This window comes from Podarcis filfolensis (genome assembly GCF_964270895.1).
Source record: "Podarcis filfolensis genome assembly, chromosome: 4".
NCBI classification, from domain to species: Eukaryota; Metazoa; Chordata; class Lepidosauria; order Squamata; family Lacertidae; genus Podarcis; species Podarcis filfolensis.
Genome location: NC_139607.1, coordinates 51491232 through 51499132, shown reverse-complemented (window position 1 = coordinate 51499132; position 7901 = coordinate 51491232). Strand labels below are relative to the sequence as shown.

Below are 7901 nucleotides of genomic sequence, written 5' to 3'. Positions count from 1 at the left end.
TCTTCCGAGTCCCCGCCCTTTCTTTCCTCGTCTGCTGCCTAGTAACAGTGCAAGGCGGGAAGGGGGTGGGGACGCTGTGCGTCTCCGTTCCTATTTCTATTTCAGCGTAACTAAAAACCGGGGAATTGCGGGCGAAAGATCAGGCAGGGTGAAAACGGGAAAGAAATTGGGCACCGAAAGCCAGCTTTGGAAACGAACTACATTTCCCAGGCTGCAGTTCCAGAGAGATAAATATCGTTATATCACGCAAGACGTCTAAGTGACGTCCATGCCTCACTGTATGCCGGGAGATGTTTAAAAAAGAAAAAAAGAAAAGTGGGAATGTATCAGGGCTTTTCCTCCGGCCTTGCAACGCCATTAAGCCCCAGTAAGGATTATATGATAGGGGCTTCAACCATATGCACCTTGACCCGGGAAGAAGCCCCGTTTTAAAAAGTGCTATTTAGAGGGCGCTAGGCAAAAATCAGATGAGGAAAATCTCTTTCATTGCCGTCTGTGCAAAAATATGTGGAAATTGATGACTTCATGGGGCTTGTTATTAAGGCTATGTACACATTAGCGGCTTAAAATGCAGTGATGTCTTTCTTCCCAAGCTGTGTTTCAAGTTCCATCTGCACATTCCTGAACTAGAGATTGGTCTTCGGCGATGTAGTCACCCAATGTGCAGTCTATGGCAGGCATGTCCAAAGTCCGTTTCGGAGCCTAATCCGGCTCCCGTGGCAGTATATGTCCTAGGGTAAAATCCTTTTAAAAGCTCAGCAACTTTGAGGTAAAATTGTAAAAAAAGCTCGACAACTTCAATCCTAAAAAAAGCTCGACAGCCCTCACGTCACGCATGTTCACTCCAGCAGCAAATCTGGCCCACTTTGAAAAAAAGTTTGGGCACCCCTGGTCTATGGTTTCCCTGCCCATCCAATCCCTTCCAACCTTATTTGTGAAGCTGTCATCTGTGCATGTGTTGTCATCTGCACATGCACTATTGGTGTCTTGTGCACACCTCAATTACAATGTGAATGTTTCCCTTTCGGATTGAAGCTGGTTTAACGAGTATTTCTCAAGAAACTACAGAAAAGTCTGCATTGTGGGTAATGTCATGTGTACACAGATTGAAAAGAAAGCACACTGGAGCCAGATGAAATGGTTACTCCCTTATAGGTCACAGTATTTGAGGCTTTTTAGTTCAGAGAAGAAGCAAAAAAAAAAAAAGAAGGAAAAAAAAAGAGACCTGATAGATAGTATGCATGTCATGGAAAAAGTGGATAGAGAAAAGTTTTTATCCTCTCCTAAAACTAGAACTTGGGGACATCTAATTAAGATGTTGGAGGATACAGGACAGATATAAGAAAGTACTTCTCACACAGCAAATTGTTAAACTATGGAATTAGCTCAGGAGGCAGTGATATCCACCAGCCTAGGTGGACTCTACACACGTATAAAAAAAACGTTCTGAAAATGCTTTTTTTTAAAGTGTTTTTAAAAATACATTGAATTTTCCATAAGGCCCACCTAGTGTCATATTGCATATTGCACTTAAAACACACTTTAAACATTTTATTTGCAGCTATATAGTTGTTGTTTAGTTGTTCAGTGGTGTCCGACTCTTCGTGACTCCATGGACCAGAGCACGCCAGGCACTCCTGTCTTCCACTGCCTCAGCTGTATAGTAGAGGGCTTAGTAGAGGACTGTATAGTAGAGGATTAAACAAATTCATAGAGGAGAGGGCTATCTGCGGTTACTAGCCATAATGGCTATTCTCTGTTTGCAGAAAGGTGAGAACCAGCAGAGGCTCCTGCTGGAAGAAGAGAAGAGAATGATTTCCTCTCCCCTCTGAACCATCTTCCAAACTGTCCTTGCTGAAATGCCCTCTTTTACACAACTATTAAAGGTAAGAATATAAGACCCAAAGTCCTCATTCAGTCACTGCTAGTTCAGACCCATTTCTTTTGATAAGTGCAGTGCTTTGTTCTGGGGGAACACAGGGGTACATATACCCCTAAACATTTTGTACTTTTGTCCATTGACTGTATTTATTTTCCTGGATTTGAACTATAAAATGGTGATTTTCTTGAGTCAAAATGAGATTACCCCAAACTTTTTTTTAATAGAAAAAGCACTGTCTAAGTGTAAATGTTAATGTGAATGTAGGATGCGGGCTAAATCCTCAGCTCCTAAATCTATTGTTAAAGTTTCCAATGCTGCGAACTGCCCTCTCAATGTCTATCAAGGTTGACGACCCCACAAATGCTCCTCAGTCGCTCTCCTCTTTCTCCTGTCCTGGAGGTGCCTGGCTGACTTGGCAACATGCATCACTTTACACTTCTTTACATTGAAAGATAGAGCTGGCTATCAATCATCACACTTCACCCCAAAGCTCTGGATGATTTATTGAGTGACACCTACATTCTCCCTAGTGGCACTCCACAGGAGAATTCCCATGGGGTAGAATGGGGCAATAGTCCCATGAACATCACCTTCCCAAACCTGTCAGGAGAACTGCTGCAAACTAGTGTTGCCAATTCTTACTGCTAATCCAGAAGAATCTAATTTCCTATTGTGTCAAGTGCCATCAAATGACTAGGTAAAATTAACCAGGTATTATTCTATACAACAAAGAGTTTCATGTGAACACTATTCTAGTGCTAACTCTATTCAGTGCCAGTTATTCACTATTTAGTCCTCTTTCAATGGTTGTTGCTGCTGTTGCTGCTCACCTGCCCACCCCCTTCCCCATCAAGTTCTGTTACTGCTTTAGTAAAAGAGAATTTTCTGTTTCAGAAGTATACTGCATGGAATATAAATTTCAAGAATACACAGTATGTGTTTCATTAATAATAATAATAATAATAATTCCTTTCTGTTTTGGAAAAATTCCATCCTCTTTCCATATAGAAAAGCTTGTATCTACATTACTGGGAGAACTCATCCCTCCATCATAACATAACATAAAAGTTTCTGTTGCCATTGTTTCTGCTGATGTTCTGTGGCAGGAAGGAAAATTTACCTCTCCAACACTGCATGCGCAAAGCAGAGTGCATGCAACAAATGGGCAGATTTGGGGGCTTATATAATAAGTAATTGTAGAATAAATATTGGTGGAGGGGTGGGTAGGTAACAAGAAGAGGTGGACTTACACACTACCAGGAAACAGATAGTGATGAAGGGAAAGATTACATATTGTTGCCAGCCATGTAAGCAATGTGAGTCCATTACAATTTATTCTACTTTTCCTCAGGTTTAAGTGGGCAAGATGAAGGCAGTTGAATTCTTGCATTATAAAAAGGTAAAGGATCCCTAGACAGTTAAGTCCAGTCAAAGTCAACTATGGGTTGCAGTGCTTATCTCGCTTTTCAGACCAAGAGAGCTGTTTGTCCACAGACAGCTTTCTAGCACTGTGTATCTAATATTTCCTCACCATCAGCATCTCATCACTGTAATAGTGTTAGAGGGATGTGATTACTCTACCAACCCTTACAATGTGGTGTAAAATACTGTCAACCCCACCATTCTCTTTAACATAATGTGGCTTCTGACTCTTAGAAACCACATTAGGTTAAAGTTTAAATAGCATTTCCTTGTCTTGGAGCTGGGAGCTTAGCACCTTATCTATTTTGTGTAGCATTGCCTAGGATCTGACTGTATGGCTTGGATCCAGAGATGCCTTCCACAAAGGGATGCACTTATGCAAGGCAGTCCCACCAAATTCTCCCAGTTTTCTGTCTCACTACAGTCCCTCATGCCCCATCCACACAGTTTCAGAGGGTCCTTGACCCTGAGGAGTGGCTTTGACTGGGATGCAGGTGACTAGTGTGGGAGGAGCCAGGAAAAACCTGTTGCATGAGTAAAGGTAAAGGGACCCCTGACCATTAGGTCCAGTCGCAGACGACTCTGGGGTTGTGGCGCTCATCTCGCTTTATTGGCCAAGGAAGCCGGATTACAGCATGTGGCCAGCATGACTCTGGTGAACCAGAGCAGTGCACGGAAACGGTGTTTATTTTCCTGCCAGAGCGGTACCTATTTATCTACTTGCACTTTGATGTGCTTTTGAACTGCTAGGTTGGCAGGAGCAGGGACCAAGCAATGGGAGCTCACCCCGTCGTGGGGATTTGAACCGCCGACCTTCTGATTGGCAAGCCCTAGGCTCTGTGGTTTAACTCACAGTGCCACCCGCATCCCATTGCATGAGTATTGTTTTGTATTCAGTGGTCTCTGTTTGCCTGAGCTTGAGTGTGGACAAAGGATTCTGAGCTCCTGTGTTCTGATTCAATACATGATGTCCAATCACAGAACATTTCAGGATTTGGGCCTCTGCCATTGGCCCTTGAACTCTGAGTCGTGATTCGCAGCTTGGAAGTTTAGACAGCCAACCACCAATGACGTTGGAGTGGCCCTCCTTTCAGGAATGCATGTAAGCAGTTGCTTTGCCCGTTTCCCAGTTATGTAGTTCAATAAAGGTTCTTGCTGTTATCGCTGTGTCTTGCCTCGTGGGAACTCCCCTAGACCTCAAGTATCTCTGGATCCAACCTTGTGATTCTGAGGTCAAGAGATTTCAAAGCATATAATAATAATAATAAATTTTATTTATATCCCGCCCCCTCCAGCCAAGACCGGGCTCAGGGCAACTAACAACCAATAATAAAACAAGTTGATTAAAATACAATTTAAAAAACAAGATTAAAATACAACATTAACACATTAGGATGCAGCCTCTTCACAGGAGGAGAAAGGAAAAAGAAAGTGGGGGAGGGAATCAAACTGATTCTAAGCCAAAGGCCAGCATAACAACTCTGTCTTACAGGCCCTGCGGAAAGAAATCAGATCCTGCAGAGCCCTGGTCTCATGAGACAGAGTGTTCCAGGCCGGAGCCAGTGTTGAAAAGGCCCTGGCTCTGGTTGAGGCTAATCTAACTTCCTTAGGGCCCGGGACCTCTAGGGTGTTGCTATTTATTGACCTTAAGGTCCTCCGTGGGGCATACCAGGAGAGATGGTCCCATAGGTAGAAGGGTCCTAGGCCGTGATATGCTCATATATGCCTACTTTGTGTTGTAAAACTGGGAAATAATGGGTGATATCAGCTCAGTTATTTCCATGGATTTACTCTAACATTGGATATCATCAGGTATATCTTTAAATAATATCATGGCTTTTTCTAGACTTTTGCTGAAGGTCCCAGCACAGAATATTATTACCATTTACATACTAAATTAGTATTTAGTATTATAGACTAATACTATTTATTAGTTATTATTTACATGTAAGAGAGCAGTATACCAATTTACTCTATAATTTCACTTGTTCTTTCTGACTTAAGCATTGCATAAACATTCTCAAAATGTTATGGAACATTGCATTGAAAGTCTGCATAAATCGTTCAGTGATTATTCTGTTATATGTTTGTCTTAAACTGATTCTCTATAAATAGCATGATTTGTGGATAGCAACAGAAGAATCTCAAATATGACAGTAAAATTGAAATAAAATGCACAAGGAATTTGTCCAAATGTGATAGGCAAAAAATAATAATCCAGGGAAATAAATGAGTGTTGACGATAATATATCATTATTTTAACAGCTTTAACATTTTGCTGTATGGCTTCATTCACAGTTGTGCTGTTCTGCTATGTTTAAGCATACATAAATGTCTCTGTAATTCAAGGTATGTGACCGACCAGTTATTTACAGTCCTCCTTTTCTGATTGGCTGGTTATAGGGATGGAAGTAATAGCAACCACATTTTTTTAGCGTTATTAGTGATAGACAAAAATAAAACTAAACAACTTGACCCCCTCAAATAACTTTCTGACTTAGTTTGTTATCCAAATATGGAAGCGGGTAGGTAAGCTACCACCAGAAAAAGATATATTGATACATGAATATTTGAATAACTCAAACATCTTAAGGCTGGAATGGTTACATTTAAAAACAGAGGGGAGGTGTTGAGACCATTCTTGACCAATACAGTTGCATCAAAATTAATGCTTTCATTCCTAGAGTGATTAAATATAGTATATATTTTAGAGATGGTTAATGTATTAGATTGTTACTTTCTTGCTGCTTCAGCAAGACTTGAGTTCCCAGCTAGATCTAGTAGTGATAAAAGTGTTGTGAATGTTATTTTTGAAAAATGTTAATAGTTGTATTCAGTATTTAAGACAACATTTGGTGTGAAACGGTGTTAGTCGAAGAAGAGAAAATTTAACCATGCTTTGAAAAACAAAGAACAATTTGCTGTTCTCCTTGTTGCTCTTTCTATTCCCACTTTTGAATTTGGGTGAGTTACCTTCAGCCAGATAGATGCCATTGTCTCATTTCCCATCAAGTTTATTTTGGTTGTGTCAACATGAATAGTCCTTAGAAAAGATTGCAGGGAGGGAATATACTATATAGTATATATACTACATAGTATAAGGGAATAGCAATCACATTCACAATATAAAGTTAGAATTTGGCCTGTAGGGGATAGTTAATAAGTAAAGATAATAAGAAACACTCTGCTGTCCCATACTTGAGATCTATGCGAGAGGAAATGTTACTAACCTTAGTAACTATATTTCACAATGTAGTTTGGAATCAATTTGTGTTTTTTAAATAAAAAATAATATGAAGGTCTTGTAGAAGAGTTACATTTACCTAAGACTCGCAGAAGCATGATAAAGAGTTATTGTGCAATACTTCTGTATTATTAATTATTATTATTGCCTGATGTATGTACTGTTAGTATGCTCTCCAAGGTAACCCCTATGTGCACTGTATGAAAATATTGAGAGAACAGTTCCTTCTAACCAGGTTGCTGATATTCAAACGTGCCCCTGGCATATGGCAGTTGGTGGAAATAGGAATACGTGTATTGTTTGGAAGCACCAGAGGCACAATAGCTAGGTTTGCTCTCTGTCCCTTTCCCCTTTGACAGTGTGTTTGTGTGTGTGTGTGTGTGTGTGTGTGTGTTTCGATTGTAAGCCTGAGGGTGGGGACTTGTTTTGGTTGTACGTAAGTCACTTTAGGACCCTTTTTGGCTGAAGAGGGGGGTACACAGATGCTCTAAATAAATAAATGGACCAAAATTTCCTTATACATGTAGTAAGCTACATATAGAACACAATGATAATCTTCCATAAAAGCAGTGAGTGCAAATGTATATTGGGTTATTTATAATAGTAAAACAACAAGCATCTTCAGGATTAACTTTTAAACATCTGTTAAAAACCTTTCTATGACGTCAGGCTTATACTGAAAATTAAAGGTTTTTTTCTGTTTTAGTCAACTGGTGAACTGTGCTTTAGTTTTGATGTAGGTTTTATTGTATATGTATATGTGTGTATTTGCTGTATGTTGTTTTGATCTTTTTAATGAAATTGCAGTATTTAAGTATTTTTTAAAATAAATAAATATAAAGTATGGGCTGGGCTGGCATTCCTAATACGTAATTTTACTTTTTCACACCCATGATGGCACACTGAATTTATTCACCACAACCCCAAAATCTCCTTCCTGCTTATTCACTGCCATACTGGTGAATTTTATTTATTTATTTGCTGGCCAAGGTTGACATTTTTATCTCTTATTTATTTAGCAAGTTTGCATACATTTTATTTATTTATTTGATGCTTTGTATCCTGCATTGACGTGGGTGACGTATCCTGCATTGTATCCTGCATTGACGTCGGACGTGGGTGGCGCTGTGGGTTAAACAGAGCCTAGGACTTGCCAATCAGAAGGTTCGAATCCCCATGACAGCGGTTCGAATCCCCATGACGGGGTGAGCTCCCGTTGCTTGGTTCCTGCTCCTGCCAACCTAGCAGTTCGAAAGCACGTCAAAGTGCAAGTAGATAAATAGGTACCGCTCCAGTGGGAAGGTAAACAGCGTTTCCGTGCACTGCTCTGGTTCGCCAGAAGCGGCTTAGTCA

At 40.3% G+C, this 7901-nt stretch overlaps 1 protein-coding gene across 2 annotated transcripts in view; it reads left to right on the top strand.

The window, feature by feature from the left end:
- The first annotated feature begins 34 nt into the window (after window positions 1–34).
- DYRK1A (dual specificity tyrosine phosphorylation regulated kinase 1A) overlaps window positions 35–7901 on the top strand; it is a 111516-nt gene continuing 103649 nt past the window's right edge. Inside the window, exons 1-2 of one of the 2 annotated variants that reach the window (XM_083608754.1) lie at window positions 35–367; window positions 1767–1886. The gene's annotated coding sequence lies outside the window, so the exon portion shown is untranslated. Of the gene's footprint in view, window positions 368–932; window positions 1086–1766; window positions 1887–7901 lie in introns of those variants that run through there. The other variant, XM_083608755.1, reaches the window with a different exon arrangement.